Source organism: Ambystoma mexicanum, chromosome 8 (assembly GCF_040938575.1).
Source record: "Ambystoma mexicanum isolate Mex_15411 chromosome 8, UKY_AmexF1_1, whole genome shotgun sequence".
Taxonomy (NCBI): domain Eukaryota; kingdom Metazoa; phylum Chordata; class Amphibia; order Caudata; family Ambystomatidae; genus Ambystoma; species Ambystoma mexicanum.
The window spans coordinates 1126627903-1126644617 of NC_090929.1; the positions used below are offsets into that span (position 1 = coordinate 1126627903).

At 45.8% G+C, this 16715-nt stretch overlaps 1 protein-coding gene across 2 annotated transcripts in view; it reads left to right on the plus strand.

Moving 5' to 3' along the window:
• Positions 1-16715, plus strand: part of ARHGAP22 (Rho GTPase activating protein 22) — a 986960-nt gene that overhangs the window by 249787 nt on the left and 720458 nt on the right. The gene's annotated exons all lie outside the window — the stretch shown is intronic.

Genomic DNA, 16715 nt, shown 5'->3' on the forward strand with positions numbered 1-16715 from the left:
TCTACTAACTGAATGCACCATAATGAGACCCACAATTGTGAAGTATTTAGGAGAATTTGCCCATAATCTGGAATTCATACCGGAAAATCAATTCTGGCTATACTGTACTAATACAGCGAATATGCATCTTTTTATTGCACTATATAATGTATGGCTTCAGATTGAAAATGTGACGGATATTCGGATTTAAATGCCTGAAGTGATTTAAAACGTGATTTAAAACGTGTTTTATTATGGAGTTCCCTTTCTATTGTGTATATAATCGATTTTTCTTTTTATTTTACTTTTATATAATTGTATAAATAGTATTTTATTTTTGTATTTTTGTATTTGATTATGTAAAAGTAATATGTGTAAAGTTTGAATTTTTTCAATCTATATCACATTAAAGTATTTAAATTAAAAGGGCTCAAGAAAATTAATTAAGATTGTTAAACGTGTTGTCTCTCTTAGTCTGTGGTCATGTTGAAATCAAGTAGACAGAACAATCAAGTAGACAGAACAAATCAAATCACACATTGTGATAATAACAAAATAAAAATTAGGAAAACAAACAATACCCCAGACGGACGACAATTGTTTTAGCAAAATAAACCAAATGTAACATGTATGTTGCCTGCTTTTAACACACATGTGTCAGAACGTTTTGTTATTAGAGAGGAATCTACTGTTACAGAGGTACCGGACCTAAGGGATTCACCTCCCAGGCTTGACCAAAACATATATGAAATATGATCATAATTGGCCAGAGGTGAAAGACAAAACATTTGTGAGCTCACCAGGTTCAGAGCAATGGAATGCAGCCAAGGAAGGTGCCTCTTCGAAAAGGAACCTTTGCATATGTCCAGAGGCAGTGTTTCAAGGCTATAACCCCCAGCCATTAAAGTGCCCTCAGGTACTTCAATTATTATGAAGATTTTCACTGTTAAGACTTGTATTATCATTGGATATTGATCAGGTTCAATTCCCTAAAGTTAATAGATGAAGGAATATTTGCTTGACCAATGCATGTTTTTAACAGGAGTTCAGTGCATGGAACACACTTATTGCCTATAAATTAAGTGGCTGAATGCACACTTGGTTAAGGAATATTTACTACACCAGTTACCTTTATAAAGCTGCAATTAAGCCACTATCTTTCAGAAGACTGCTTAAAAAAGCAGCATATCCACTTAACAGTACATAGTAAGCTCAAAGAGGTTCCAGGGTATCTGTTTTGGGCGGGGCAGGTAGCAGATTGGAATGGCAGTATGGACTACAATGCCCAAGGGCTGACAATGGGTGTGTAACACGCCAAACAACTGCACGCTGTGTAGACCACCAATAGTTTAATTTAGAGACAGTCTTACATTGCAATGCCCTAAACCACACTAATGCACAGGGAGGTGCAGAGCGCATGGACATCATTTGGGGATAACCAGGGTTAGCAGCTGCTATCCCTAGAAACAACCTCCTTGCTACCCCCCGGCAGTGCCTCTATTGCCCCTAATCAAAGAGACACTGTCATTTGACAGTCAGAAATGTGTGGCTATCAGCGGTATCAAGTTCAATGTAGACAGGAAGCAGCATGATCTACAATCTGTTTAAAAAGTGCAACACATGCATGTCATGAAATGATAAATACTGTGTTTAAAATCTGTGATTTTCAAGGACACTCATATTCTCAGAGTTCTTAAATATGCTTTAGACCGATCATTGTTTTTGATTTAACATGAAGGTGTGGACATCTTTATTTTCATCGTCAGTTTAGGACATTACACAAATGAAGGGACTTCAGCATTCATGTACTGAAATTACTCATATGCCTTTAATGGTTTTGACCCAGGAATCTCGTATTTTTCCTGACCTATTTCTTCTTTGCATTCTTGCACTTGCAGTTGTGTATTTATGATATAGAACGTGCAATTCCATGCACCAGAATGCCACGAAAGAAACAAGGGCTAGATAAGCTATTCACAACTGACACCGAACATCTTGAGATGCCTGGCATTGTCTACTATTGACATGTGCCAACAACCATTGTGATTAGCCACAGGACTGGCCCCTTGTCATTCCTACTTACAGTATAAAGCTCCTAATCTATTGGATTAAGTAACTCCATCCAGGAATAGGGATTATTATGTTTAGCTATTGAGTTTGACGTCTGTGTATTTCCTCGTTTGCTTTTTCTGATGGTACATTTTCCATTTATCACTTGTGTGGAACATTTTGTTCAACACCATCTCTTTGTGTGTCTATGTTTGTGTTTGTCAGACTTTGTACATTATTGGTAATTGCCCATTGATGTTATGAATTTCTGTCTGAACTTGTGTTCCTACAATAACGAATTGAATCACATTGGTCTGACTTATATTTTGATTATCCCTTTAGGAGACCTAACGATATGATGTCATCTTTAGTCAAAGGTGCCAATATAGAAGCCAGTTGTGTCTGCGGAACAAGCATTTCTATTTTGATATCATTGTCCCCGCTTTTGTTCCGGTAGGGATGTTCCCTCTAGTTATTAATAATTTGTTCCTATTGAACATTAAATTAGTAAGTGTATGTGTTAAAAAAAAGAAAGACATTTTTAAGGGATACAATAGCACATGTATTAACTATTCTTAAACTTAAATAGTGGAGCTACACAGAAATGTCCCTGGGCAAGTAATGCCACTTGCATTACCCCTTACATTTTGATGAAAAGACTTCCCTGCAGGTGCACCACCACAAACATTTCAGCCTGCAGTACCACAGCATACACACTGAGCCATACAAGGCTGGAGAAGCTAAGTGCCCCAGGCCTTGCATGGCTGATTGGGCATGCACACTGGGGTCATTTATTTATGTGATATTTAGGTGGCTGGTCATGCTGCCTGATCCTTGCCCATGAAAGGTAAAGTACATGAAATACGAGGGATAGTTTCTCATGACTAAAGCCATTCCATCATCATCATCTTAAGCTTCATTTCGACTAATGTGATGGAAAAGCATACAAACTGAATAGTGACAGAGTCAGCCTTGCTGCAGCTGAGGGAGCACTCAGTGTTTTCACTGGGCTGGCTTCCTTCTGGCTCCTTCATAATGGGTGGTCGGGCAGAGCCCTTTTGCCCATTATGGGCCAGCCTCCCCTGCCTCAGGCCTAGTCATACCACTCTGTATCTACTTATATTGTACCAGAAGGCCCGGTTCAGCAACTGTATGAACCTTTACAAAGATTATCTGCAGGTCTGCGTCAGTACCTCTGTGCCTCTATTCCCAGCAGTATCAATGGGGCTGAACGGTGCAGTCTTTTATTCACATATATTACACACAGAGAACCCTGGGATGGACATTTTAGTGCAAGAATCCCTTCCCAATATTACATTAAACGCATCATGCCCCCAAAATGATCATTCGGAATCTTCAAGGCCTAAGAATGACGACTGTATTCCCTTGTTCTCCTCCCGCCTTGAAGCGCTTTGAAGCACTTCACTTGTGTATAAGCGCTTTACAAATAAACAATTACAATTACAAAAAATACTAGATCCCAGGAAATGATTTAGGGAAAGGGCATGCTGTGTTTGGTGTATTATTAATTTAATTAAGTGTAAAAAGAAAGAGTTAATAATATTGACTATTGAAATATAAAGTGAAAAATGTTACAGGGAAGTTGGGGGAGATGCTGTGGGGTACACATTTGATCTCACATGAAAGAAGTGCATGCCGGCGGGTTTCTTCTGTTTGAAGTGGGGGAGATGTGGTTTAGAGGCTACATTGCTGAGACTTACATGGAGAGTTCGGTACTAATCCTGGTTTCGCATCCATTACTCTATATGTTGCGTGTAAATCACTTTATTTCCTTGTGCCTACATTATTAATGTGTGAACTGCAATGTAAATACCAACTGTAAAGTGCGCTGCCAAGCGCTGTCCCAGCTATATGATTCTGCCCCAAACCCACCACCAAACCCTGGTTTCTGTATTAAGTGCTTAGTCAGAAAGCACACAATCTACAATAATCTACAAGCCACGTGATAGGCACTCTCCTCCTACAATAGCTGCTCACTGTAAAGCACTTCCTTGCTCCTTGGCCGTAGCAAATCCCCACAATAACGTCATCACTTCAAGGGGAACAGGAGAGACTCTATTTGAAATAAAATGGAGGCAGTCCATATTTATTTAGTCTACTTTTTTGGTCATTCGTTTTCCCGTTTTGAACATGCTTGTGGCAGATATGTTCACATTGAACTATCTGCAGCAGTGCCTGTGTAAGCACCCAGTAAGTTGGGATAGCGTCTCTGTCTTTCTGAAGGCCTGTGTATTCGCTTTATTGATGGCTCACTCATCACGTATTACTCATATTGATTTAAGACACATTTCCCAGCTCATTTTAACCCATGACTGCATATTGATCCATTATCGATTACTCCCTAGGTCCCTGAAGCCAGCTTGTATTGATTCCATTACTTATGGTTGAAATATGTACATTTCAAATATTTTTTAGCAAAATGAGATGGAATCTGCCCTTATATTTTTTGCGTATCCTGGACACTAACGCAGGCAGCTCACACCTTCTGCATATGACAATCCCTGGCAGCCAGTCTATTCTTGGAAGGGCAGCCTTTAAAATCGAGATTAATAATAATAGAGACTGCAAACTTGTGATTGTTGTGTTATTTTAAAGTGCATTCTTACTTCCCCCTGCCCCCAACCCAAAGCTCCTTTCCGTCACAGCCTGCATACTGCTCTTCGCCTTCCAGCTGACACATCCCCTGCCTTTTAGGGTTAAGTGCTTTACTTTTGAGGAATCTACACTCTTATCGCCTAGCTTTCCTGCTCCTCATTTCATTGTGAAGATCCCGCTGCAGGATCACTCTGAAACCGAAACCGTGGTGCCACCTCAAAACCTGGTGAGTTGTCTATGTGGGTGAATTTCACTTTCCATTTTGTGAGAAGAGTTAGGGGCTTGCAGAAGGCAGCAGGGTAGACCTCTAGGAGAAAAGAGAAGGTATTCTGCCCCTCCCAGACCAACGCCTGGCTGGCCACTTACCGGCCCTGCACGTCATGGGGAAAGGTCCCAACAGCACCTGACCATGTTAAAGTGAGATTGTAGGTGTTTCTCAGCCTGCCAACAGACATATTAAGGAAGGTAAATGGGTGACTGTGTTCCTTGACTTTCAAGGAGCCCTTTTCTGAACCAAAAGTTACTTCCTCCCATAATCATTAACACGTACCTTATGACAATGAGTGAAGTTTCGAAACTGCCCCTTCCCTCATCTGCCAACTCGCACTTCTTTTGTTGTATATGGTACACAAAGTGTCTATTTGAGACAAAGAGAGAGCAAAAGAGAGAGAGAGAAGAGAGAGAGAGGGAGAGAGAGAGAGAGAGATGGAGAGAAAGAGAGAGAGAGAGGGAGAGAGGGGGGATCACAGTGGCAATGTGAGCTAGCAAAATGGAACCTGTCTGCAAGAGGCAGGTGGTAGGAGTGCAGGGTTGTAGGTGGTTATGCCTTGTCAGGCCATCTCCCCCTTCCCCTGACTAACCGACTTCCTCTAGGATCTCCTACCACCTCACACTAGACACAGAAACCCCCCAAAGATGGCCACCTCATGCCTATGCATTGGCACATCAACACTAAGTGAACCACAACAAAGCTCTCCTCTTTAGCCCTCTGACACTCTCCCGCGTTAGCGGCTAACCAGACCCAAAGTTCTATAGTCTTTCAGATCTTGGGCTCTTTCCTATGGATAACATACTCCCAAGTTTCTCCGGAAAAAGGAATGCAGGCTTGCACACAGTACTTCCGACCTACACCCATTAACACCACCCGTTTCACATCTGCCTCTCTCACTGTTCCACTAATGACTATCCCAGCCTTTTCCTTACAGGGAAAGACCACAAATTGTGGCTGTAAGGCACTATACAAGAGCACTTACATTACCTTGCACCACAAACTGCACTGTACATGAAAATCCTTTAATCATGAGAAGCGAACCCCTAACTTGCATATATTCCACCACACATGGTCAGGATCTAGGCGTCATAACTAGTACCCTAAGTCACAGATACTTCAGCATACATGATCAGGCTTTAGAAAATTGAGCTATCCTCCCTAAATCACATGTACCATACCGTATGTGCTCAAGCTTTAGACAGCAGAGCTACACCTCTTAATCACATGTCCTGCGGCATACAAGGCCAGGCTCTAGTCAGCAGAGCCATCCTCCTATTGCATATCCTGCATCATACATATTGTGCCCTTTTGTTTTTCATCTTGTTATCCTGAAGACACCCATTAACAGCCTCATATTTCAAACACCCTCAGTCACCACATGCTGATTAAGTAGGCTAACACAATCAGCCAGAGAAAACCCCTTGCCGCGGTCTAAACCATTCAAAAATTCAATTTCCTGAATCAACTTCCAACATTCACCAACTGGCCAAACACTGTGACGAGTCACGCACGTAAGGCCTCTCATCTGGACACAAAATTCCTCTGGTGTACATAACAGTACCCACCTAGTAAACACACCAGCACAAACTACAGTTTGTCTACAAGCACCAACAGTTAAGCACAACTCTTTGCCTTTTCTCTCTCTCTCCCTAACCAGCCCACCCCGACTTTCCCTTTCAGATCTACAAGAGCACTAAGAGGCCACGTACTTGACAGTAGTCATGGTATAATTCCCAATAACATAACATACCATAATGTCAAATGTCTGCCTCTTGCTCAGAGTCAGCTCTGCCTGTTCTTTGCCTGACCTAGGGCATGAGTCAGCTCTGCATCTGACCCGGGATCTGGTGAGTCAGCTCTGCATCTGACCCAGGGACTGCTGGATCTGTTCAGTCAGCTCTGCATCTGACCCGGGAACTGGTGAGTCAGCTCTGCATCTGACCCAGGGAATCCTGGATCTGGTGAGTCAGCTCTGCATCTGATCCTGGATTTGGTGAGTCAGCTCTGCATCTGACCCTGGATCTGGTGGGTCAGCTCTGCATCTGACCCGGTGTATGACCTACCACTACCTCTAGGGTTACCACCTTTTAAAAAGATGGATATTGGCTGTTCATATTTCGGAATTCTGGATGGGCAAGACAAATGTATTTAAATATGAATTTGTTTACATTTCTCTGCAGTCGTGTTTATGAACATTCAGGTTTGAACTCTTTTAGTATCTACTAGATGTAGACGACTGGAGATGTGAAAATGTCAGTAACCTGATACTGGGCCTCATTACGACCCTGGCGGTAAGGGGTTAGCGCCATCGTTAGCTGCGCCGACCCCTTACCGCCAATCACGAGTTCCCTTTCCGCCATGGCGGATTTTACACCTGCTTCTAGCGGGTGTAAAAATCCATGGCGGTAAGGGAACTTGGTGTTAATTACGCCACCGTAATTTACGGTGGCGTAATTAACGCCTTCCCCACTCCCATTATGCCCTATGGGGCAAAAATGGGAATGGGGAAGGGTAAATGGGGATTGGGGATTTACCGCCCCGCCAAGGTCGGAATGGGGCGGTAAATCCCCTTACCGCCATGGTGTTAACGTAGTTAGCACCATGGCGGTAAAGTCACGGCCCTGGCGGTAACTTTCCGCCAGGGTCGTAATGAGGCCCACTGTCTCAAGGGGATATGAACGAGTGTCAGCCTAGGGTCGGAGGCCTACGAGGGTGGAAGGCAGAGTCAGTCCTACCCCAGAGAGGGACAGTGGCAGTTGGGCAGGCCCCATTTTGTATCTCCTCCCCAAGTGCCAGCCTTTACATGTGCAGTACCAAATTGCATCACCCCATACCTACTGACAAAAATGCTAGACAGGTTCTCTCTTTCTTTTCTAAAACTCTCAGAGAAGCAACAACAATTAGAAGAGAGGACCTGCAGGAAAGCAACACATTAGTGCCCAAAGTGATCCATTTGCAGCCCCAACCCTGAGAGAGAGAACTAAAGAAAGCAGACCCAAGAGCTCCTATGCAGCTCACCAGTCTGCTTACAGATCCCACCTGAAGAGCGAAAGAGGAGCTGGAGCTCCTACACAGATTTTCTGCCGCTGCACACACCCGACCAATCTTTATGCGCATGGAAGCAAAACCGCTGTGGCCCTCCTACACCACTAGGGATTTAAAATAGAGCAACAACTGCTTGACTGGACTACACTTACAGTGAGCGGAACCGCACCTCAGTCCCAGTGGCATACTACAATATCTGGGGGCCCCCCTGCGAGCCATGATGAGGGGGTCCCCCAACTCGGCAACAAATGGCGGGTCGCGCCACACACTGGGCCGGCCTAGATTACCAAGCTTGCGCAATACGCACAAATGTGCTGGTGAAGGTGTATGCTGCACACTGCACAAGGAGAAAGATATAAATATGTGTTTCAATGCAGCATACAGCACACTTTCTGAGAAAAATTGGCTAAAAAGCCATAGTGTTTGCTATTGTTTTGGAGGGTAACACCAATCCAATACATTCAAGTCACCAACAGTGCACATCTGCAAGGAGCTGGCCAATCCTGATGCAGTCTCCACCTCTCCTCTCACCTCCCAGGCTCTTTGCAATGCCCTTGCTGACCCTCCCTCTGCCACCTCTCCACCCTCTTTCTCTGCCTTTTCTCCCCGGATGAGGTTGCTAGACAAGTCCGATCTATGAAAGCCTTGTCAAAACAGGTCCATCCCTGTTCCTCTAAAACCATTAAGGACCATATTGATACCCTTGCTCCAGCCCTTGCCGATTTCTGTAAGCATTCTTTCGCCTCTGGCTCTTTCCCCTCCCCTCTGAAGCACTCCCTTGTGCATCCTCTCCTCAAGAAACCCACAGCCGATCCCTCTTGCCCTGCTATCGCCTAATTTCCATTACTCCATTTTTAGGGAAGCTCCTTGAAAAGATGGCCATCTCCCAGCTTAACCTTCATGCAGACTCTGTTGGCTTTCTCCATGACCAAAAATCTGGATTCAGAGCTGCCAGAGGCACAGACACTGCTCTCCTGAACATCCGTAAAGACCTGCTCTCCAACCTTGACTCTAACATTCCCTCCGTCCTCATCCTACTTAATCTCGCCTCTGCTTTTGACACGGTCAACCATACCATCCTGCTCAATCGTCTCTGTGACAACTTGGGTATCACTGACCAGGCCCTGGCCTGGCTGACCTCTTTCCTTTCTGATCGACCCTCCCAGGTACAACTTGGGTCCTTCCTATCCTCTATCTCCCTCTCTAGCTGTGGTTTTCCTCAGGGGTCTAACCTGTGCACTGGCTCGTCAACCAATACCTGGCAACTCTTGCCTTCTAAATTTCCATTTTCTGCTCAAACTTCCAGTGCTATACGGATGACACCCAACTCATCTTCAAGCTTCCCTCAGATACCTCTTCTCCTTCCCTCATGTCTGCCTGCCTAATCGCCATTCAGAATTGGTGTGCCGCCAATGATCTTTGCCTAAATGCCAACAAGACTGAGATCCTCCTCATTGGCACACCTTCACCATCCTTTCCCCTCACTCGCTGACCCACCTCACTTGGCCCTCCTCCTACCTCTACCTGTGAGACTAAAAATCTCGGGGTCATCTTTGACACCACTCTTTCCTTCTCTGCACACATCTCTGACGTCTCTAAAAAATCAAACTTCTTACTGCACCTCCTTAGAGGTCCTCTGCCCTTTCTTTCCTTCCCCCAGAAGCTCACTGTCTCCCAAGCTCTGGTTCTCTCTAGGTTGGACTACTGTAACAGCCGCTTTCTAAATCTACCTGCCTCTACTCTCTGCACTTTACAACTTATCCAGAACAGGACTGCAAGACTTTTCCTTGGCCTCCACCCCTGGGATCGTATATCTCCAGCTCTGAAATACCCTTCATTGGCTCCCAGTGGATGCAAGGATTCAATTTAAAATGCTCTGCACTGTCCATAAGGCTTTCTGGGGCCTGGGTCCCTTATACCTTCAACTATCCCTCTGCAAATACCTACCCTTGCGAGCCCTTCGCTCCTCTACTTCTAATTCCCTCAGGGTCAGTCGTTTTTCAATGAAACAAGCTGGGGGCAGATCTCTGTCTTCGGCTGGGGACTCCCTTTGGTACAGCCTCTCGGCCACCCCGAAACTTGAGGAGAACCATCTCCGGTTCCGGATGCACCTCAAGACCTTCCTCTTCGCTTCTGCCTTTGCCCCTCTTCTCCCCTGCTGATCTGTTTCTCTCTCGGCATCGTGCACCTGGCCACTCTCTGTCCTTTCGGACCCAGGTACCTGCTCACCATGCCTGCCTCCTGCACTGTCCCTAAGATTCCCCTTGCACTTGGGATCTGTATCTGTACCCATACAGTCCCCCTTTTTTTCTCTGCACTTATCAGATATACTCTATCTGACTAATCATGCACTTGTCACTTGATGGCCGCACTACGTTTTCTTCACTGCCTTTTTTATTTATTCACTGCACTTATTAATCTGTTTCTCTCCTTTGTTCCGCACTTTCCGCATCTCCCCCTCCCTCACACTTTCCCCTTTTCCCTTTTCCATGCACTTGCGTGTTCCTAATTACACTGGGCCTAGTAAGATCGTTTGTTTTTGTTTCTCCCTTGTTCCCCTCCCTTTGCTTGGTCGCGCTCTGAAACACTTGTGTATCAGCACAATATAAATAAAATATGATATCATATCATGAACATGAATGCTTTGCTATTAAAAATGCCATGCCACAATGAAAACATGTCCAACTGGCTGCACAATATAGACCAGTGTAGACAAGTAATAACATTACAGTAAAGCATGCCAGGCCACATTCAGACATACCTAGACTGGTTGCACTAAAATGCCACTCAAAGCAATAAGACTCATCAAGAAGAGAGCACACATTCAAGCCTGCGTCTCTGCAGCCTCTAACAACACAGCCAAACTCTTTAAAATCTGCAAGGAACTGGCCAATCCTTTTGCGGTCTCTACCTCTCCTGTTCCCTCAACAGGCCCTATGTACGGCTATGGCCTCTCTCTTCTACACTAAAACTCAGGACATCCTGTCCACTATCTCCTCTTCCTCTCCCCCTTCCTCTCTCGGCCCCCCTTTGGCCATCTCTCCCTCTCCTCCTCCTTTCTCCTCTTTCTCTCTAACACCTGACAAGGTTTCTAGACAAGTCCCATCTATGAAAGTGTCGTCGAAACAGGTGCTTGCCCGCTCCTCCAGAACCATCAAGGACCATATTGACACCCTTGCTCCAGCCTTGGCCGATTTTGGTAATCATTCTTTTGCCACTGGAACTTTCCCCTCTCCCAAACTCTTGGAAAAGCTCGCCATTACCCAGCTTACTCTCCACACTGAATCTGTTGGTTGTCTCCATGACCATCAGTCTGGCTTAAGAGTTGCCAGAGGCACGGAAACTGCTCGCCTGAACACCTGTGAAGATCTTATCTCTATCCTTGATTCCAGCATTCCTTCTGTCCTCATCCTCCTTGAACTTTCCTCTGCTTTCGACGTGGTCAACCACACCATCCTGATCAATCGACCCTGTGAGAACCTGGGCATCAAAGATCAGGCCCTGGAGTGGCTGACCTCCTGCCTTTGGACCGCCCCTCCCAGGTCCAACTTGGCCCCTTTCACCCTGTCACCTTGCTCTCTACCTGTGGCGTACCACAGGGCTCTATCCTTTCACCCTGTTTTTTCAACCTCTACTTGGCCCCTTTGGCCCACCTGATCTCTACCTTCTCCTCTAACTTTCAGTGTTATGCAGATGACACTCAGCTTTTCTTCAGGCTCCCCTCAGCCATCTCTCCTCTCTCGCTCATTCCTGGTGTCATCTTCAACTCCATTCTCTCTTTCTCTCCTCACATCTCGGACGTCGCCAAGAAGTCCCGCTACCAGCTGCACCTCCTCAAAGGGACCCTTCCCTTTCTCACTTTCCCCCAGAAGCTCAATGTCTCCAAAGCCCTGGTTCTCTCTAGGCTGGACTACTGCAACAGCCACTTTCTCAATCTGCCTTCTTGTACTCTACGGCCTCTGCAACTAATCCAGATCAGGACTGCAAATATTATCCTTGGCCTCAAGCCCAGGGACCGTTTCGCTCCAGCCATGAAATCTCTCCACTGGCTCCCAGTGGCTGCAAGGATCAAGTTCAAAACCCTTTGCATTGTGCACAAGGCTTTCTTGGGCTGGGATCCGCACTACATCCAATGCTCTCTTCCAAAATACCTACCTCTCGGGCCCTAAGGGTTAGATGCTTCTCCAGGCAGAGAGTGGGGCGTAGATCTCTCTCCTCTGCAGGTGTCTCCCTCTGGAATGGCCTCCCTGCCCCTCCCAAACTTGAGCCGGACCACCTGAAGTTCCGGAAGCAGCTCAAAATGTTTCTCTTCTCCTCTGCTTTCTCTCTTTCCCTCCTCTGCTGACCTACCTGACCTACCAGTCTGCTGTACGAACTGGTTGCTTGGCTACCCTCAGTCCAGGCTCTTTCTTAATCAGTCACTCTTGCACTGCCTCTGGGCCTACCACACAGTCAGGGGCTGTAACTGTAACCCTACACTCCCTTGTTCTCCTTGTACTACCCAGAGCCGTGCTGCCCTGGCTGCACTTACTCAGAGCATTCCTGCCCTGTATTACCCACCCCTCTCCCTTGCACTTCCCCCTCCCTTTTCCCTTGCACTTCTCGTTCTTGCACTTGCACAATCTGAATGACACAAGGCTTAGTAAGAACATTTATCTTGTCCTCCCTCTGTTTTCATTCCCTAAAAACACTTGTGCACAGGTGCATTATATATGACTTATCATATCATATAATTTTTTCACAGATGTCCAGAAAAACATACAGTACCGCAGTAAGAAATGGCTAGACTGGCAGAACCCAAATGCCAGTCTAGCTAGGAAATTACACTTAGCAGGACTGCTTTATCAGAAATGCCCAGTTAAAAAAAGTCATACCAGACTGACGAATTACTAGACTGGCTGCAACAAAATGCCTCTCTAGCCACTATTACCACTTATCTTGCCTGCTTAGCATGGACATGGAAGACCATTATGATTTATTGCTCAATCCCATCCCCCTCCCTCCCATCCCCTACCCCAACCTCCAAAATCAGCTCATTGGCCCAGAATTACTTTCATGTCCCTCTTCCTTGTTCCAGTGCTTACATATGAGGCTGCTTGCCTCATAGGTAAGTACTGGGATGAGAAAGAGTGGGACTAGGAGTAATGAAGATTACAGGTAGCTAAATCAGGCACTGCCTTCATGTACCTCTACCCCGACCCACTACTTGTGTATGAGATATAGTGCATAGTGCCTCATACACAAGTACTGCCTCATACACGAGTACTGGGATGAGGAAGAATAGGGCTAGGAGTAATGAAGATTAACAATAAGTAATCAAGGCATTAAACACAAGTAGTGGTGCAACACCATTGCGCTGACTCGGCTTCAGCACTCCCCCTTGAAATTGTGGGCTATGTTGACTTGACCTGGCTGACCTACAGAGCAGTTGCTGGACAGAAAACGACACAGATGTTAAACGCCACCTGGGTTTCGCTGTTAACAAGGGCCCGGCCCAGCAATTACTAATGTACAGCATTTTGCTGTTAGTATCTGCATTCAAATGCCATTTTTTTTAGGCAATTAAAATTGTGATGTGGGTTTAGTACTTGCATGCCAGGGGAGTGACTGGAAGGGTAGAGAGGGAACAAGAGACCAGTCATTCTCACAGCAATCCATAAGTGGGTGCTTTCAGACATAAAGGAGAGAATTAACTGCTTGTAATATTGAAGCTGCACTAGAATAGTCTCATTAAAATGCATAAAAAAGTTAGTTGCCCCCACACAAATAAGTTTGCCCCTTCCCACCAAATGTGAGGTTAGCGCCTCTTCCACCATATAAAGGGTTAGACCCCTTAAATGTAGGTTCTGTTGCACCCCTGAACACAAGCACACACACCATTCACCATATATACACACGCACACCCAGCCATCCATACATTTAAGTGTGCACTCTTTCACCATACAGGCACACCCAGGCAGCCACCCGTACATTTAAGTGTGCAACCTTTCACCATACAGGCACACACACCTAGGCACCCACCCATACATTTAAGTGTGCATCCTTTCACCGTACACACACACCCAGCCACCCATACATTTGTGTGCACCCTTTCACCATACAGGCACACCCAAGCAGCCACCCTTACATTTAAGAGGTCATCCTTTCACCGTACACGCACACTCACATACCCAACCACCCATACATTTGTGCACACTCTTTCACCATACACTCACACGTCATGGGATTGAGGGGAGCCATAATACTTCAAAAATAAATTGTTTCTTTAAGTCACTCTGACTTCATAAAGAAATTATTACTGTTAAGGACTGAACCATAACGGACATAATTTTTTTATGAAGGCAGAGTGACTTAAAAAATAAACTATTTATTTTTGAAGTTATAGAGCTTCCCCACCCCATCACATGGAGGCTTCCAGACTAGGGGGCTTGATGTCATGGGGTGGTGGCAGCCCCTGCACTTAAAAAAGAAAGTTTCTTTTTGTATTCACTCTGCCTTCATAAAGAAATTATTTCTGTTACAGAAATAATTTCTTTATAAATGCAGAGAGAATTCAAAAAGAAACATTAAATAAAAAATATTAAAACTAATGTTTTTTTTACTCCATGTGGGGCCCCCTCCCAGGTCATGTGGTCGCAGGGGCCCCCCGCACCGCGGGGGCTGTAGGGGCCCCTGTTACACCAGTGATCATTCCCCATAACATGAACTTTGCCACCTTACAGCACAGACTGCAATTGTTGCAGAATGTCGGCCCCGTGTGAAAAAAAGGGGTGGGACTGAAGCCGCACTTTGTCATTTTTCGTGATTGTAAACCCTCCTGGGCAGGCAGGTTGGCCGGGATTAGCAGACCAATCCGAGGAAGAGGGAACAGGAAACAGGAAGTTGTTGTTCGGGTGAGGTCAGAGGAGAAGGATGTGGGAGACCAAAAGACCAGTAAGAGGAACGACCGTGGACTGGAGTTTGGGGGCAACTTAACAAAAAAGGCGAGCTATTGTTTGGCGAGAGCAAGTGGTCCTGTGTGGTGAGTGTTTGTGTGCATGACTAGCAAGTGAAAACTGTTAGAGTGAGTAAATGGGAGGGAGTGGGAAGTGTTTGTGAAAGTGAACAGTGACTGGGGCAAGGTGGGATGGAGTAGTAGTAATAATGAGGAGGGAGTAGTAGTGGCGAGGATGGACTATAATGGTTAGGAGGGGTTAGTAGTCTGGAGGAGGGAGAAATAACATTGAAGGGTGGAGGCAGGTGGTAAGAAGAGTGAGAGATCAGAAGGACAGATTACGAAGAAGTAGGGTGTGTAAGGATTGAAAGTGGGTGGTAATGGGAGTAGGGTAGTAGTGAGAAGATAACATGAGACAGAGCGAGGGAGAGAAATACATAGGGCCTCATTACGACCCAGGCGGTAAGTTACCGCCTGGGTCGTACCCTTACCACCATGGTGTAAACTATGTTTACACCATGGTGGATGGCGGATTTACCGCCCCATTCCAAGGTGAGTGGGGCGGTAAATCCCCATTTCCCATTTCACCCTTCCCCATTCCCATTTTTGCCCCATAGGGCATAATGGGAGTGGGGAAGGCGCTAATTACGCCACCGTAAATTACTGTGGCGTAATTAGCACTATGGTCCCTTAGCGCCATGGATTTTAACGCCTGCAAAAAGCAGGCGTTAAAATCACCATGGCGCTAAGGGACCTTGTAATCAGGCGTTAAGGGTCGGTGCCGTTTACGGCGCTGTTAACCCCTTAACGCCTGACTCATAATGAGGCCCATAGTTGTGATAAGAAGAAGGCTGAGTTGGGCAGCATGACTGAAGGCCCAATCTATAATCACTTTTAATCGACTAATAACATTGATAGTGTAGGGTCAGTCTAGGAAGTCCTTGAGGGAGGTTAGACAAATAAAGCATTGATCTTTAGGCTGTCCCTTCTAGTGAAGCCAGAACCTAGACCATAGGGTGAAACCAGCAATATATACTAAGCTGGGGAATAGGGATGCCTGGGTTAGGGAGAGAGTGGTGCTTTAAGATGAGAGTGAGGGGGACGGCCAGAGCACTGTGAAAAAAAAATAAAAACCTCAAACTTTCTCTAGGACTTGGAGTGTTCTTTGAGCCATCTATGGCACGTGGTCTCATTGTGAGGTCCCATAGACCCCGATGCAGAGGTCACCCACTGCCATCCACAAAGTTAGGGATAGTAAGGCTGTGAAGAATACAACCTGTGCCTTGTGATGAATCAGGAGTGTTTGTCCCTTCTCCTGCAGGGGGAACCACCCCCTTTAGAGCTATGGAGGGGACCCTACTCCTCAAGACCCTCTCTAGGGGTCTCGGAAAGTGTGACCTCACTGGGAGTGACTCACCCTTAGGGGACAAGGACTGCTGTTCCCATGTCGAACTCCCTAGGTCAACCACTATACCTGCATATATGGGATTATCTTCCTTGAAGAATACTGTGTCATCCTTCTATGTTGCCTCAGACAATGGTAGATCAAACAAAGGTAAAGAGAGTATCTCTTTAAGAAAAGACTTGTATTTAACTGAGAAGACTGGATCCCAAGAGGGGAGAGAGTACAGTGCACACAAGAAGCCCGCTGGCTTAAGCACGCCTTGGAGAGGCAGAACTGGGGGAAGCTGCAGAGCCTGCAGCAATTGGAAAGCTGCAGAAAGCTGGCTCGAGATGCCAGAGATCTGGCAATGAGGAAAACGGGAAAAGTTTCTAGTGACAGAGAGAGAAAGCCAACGTGGTGATGTCACCAGAGTCCTA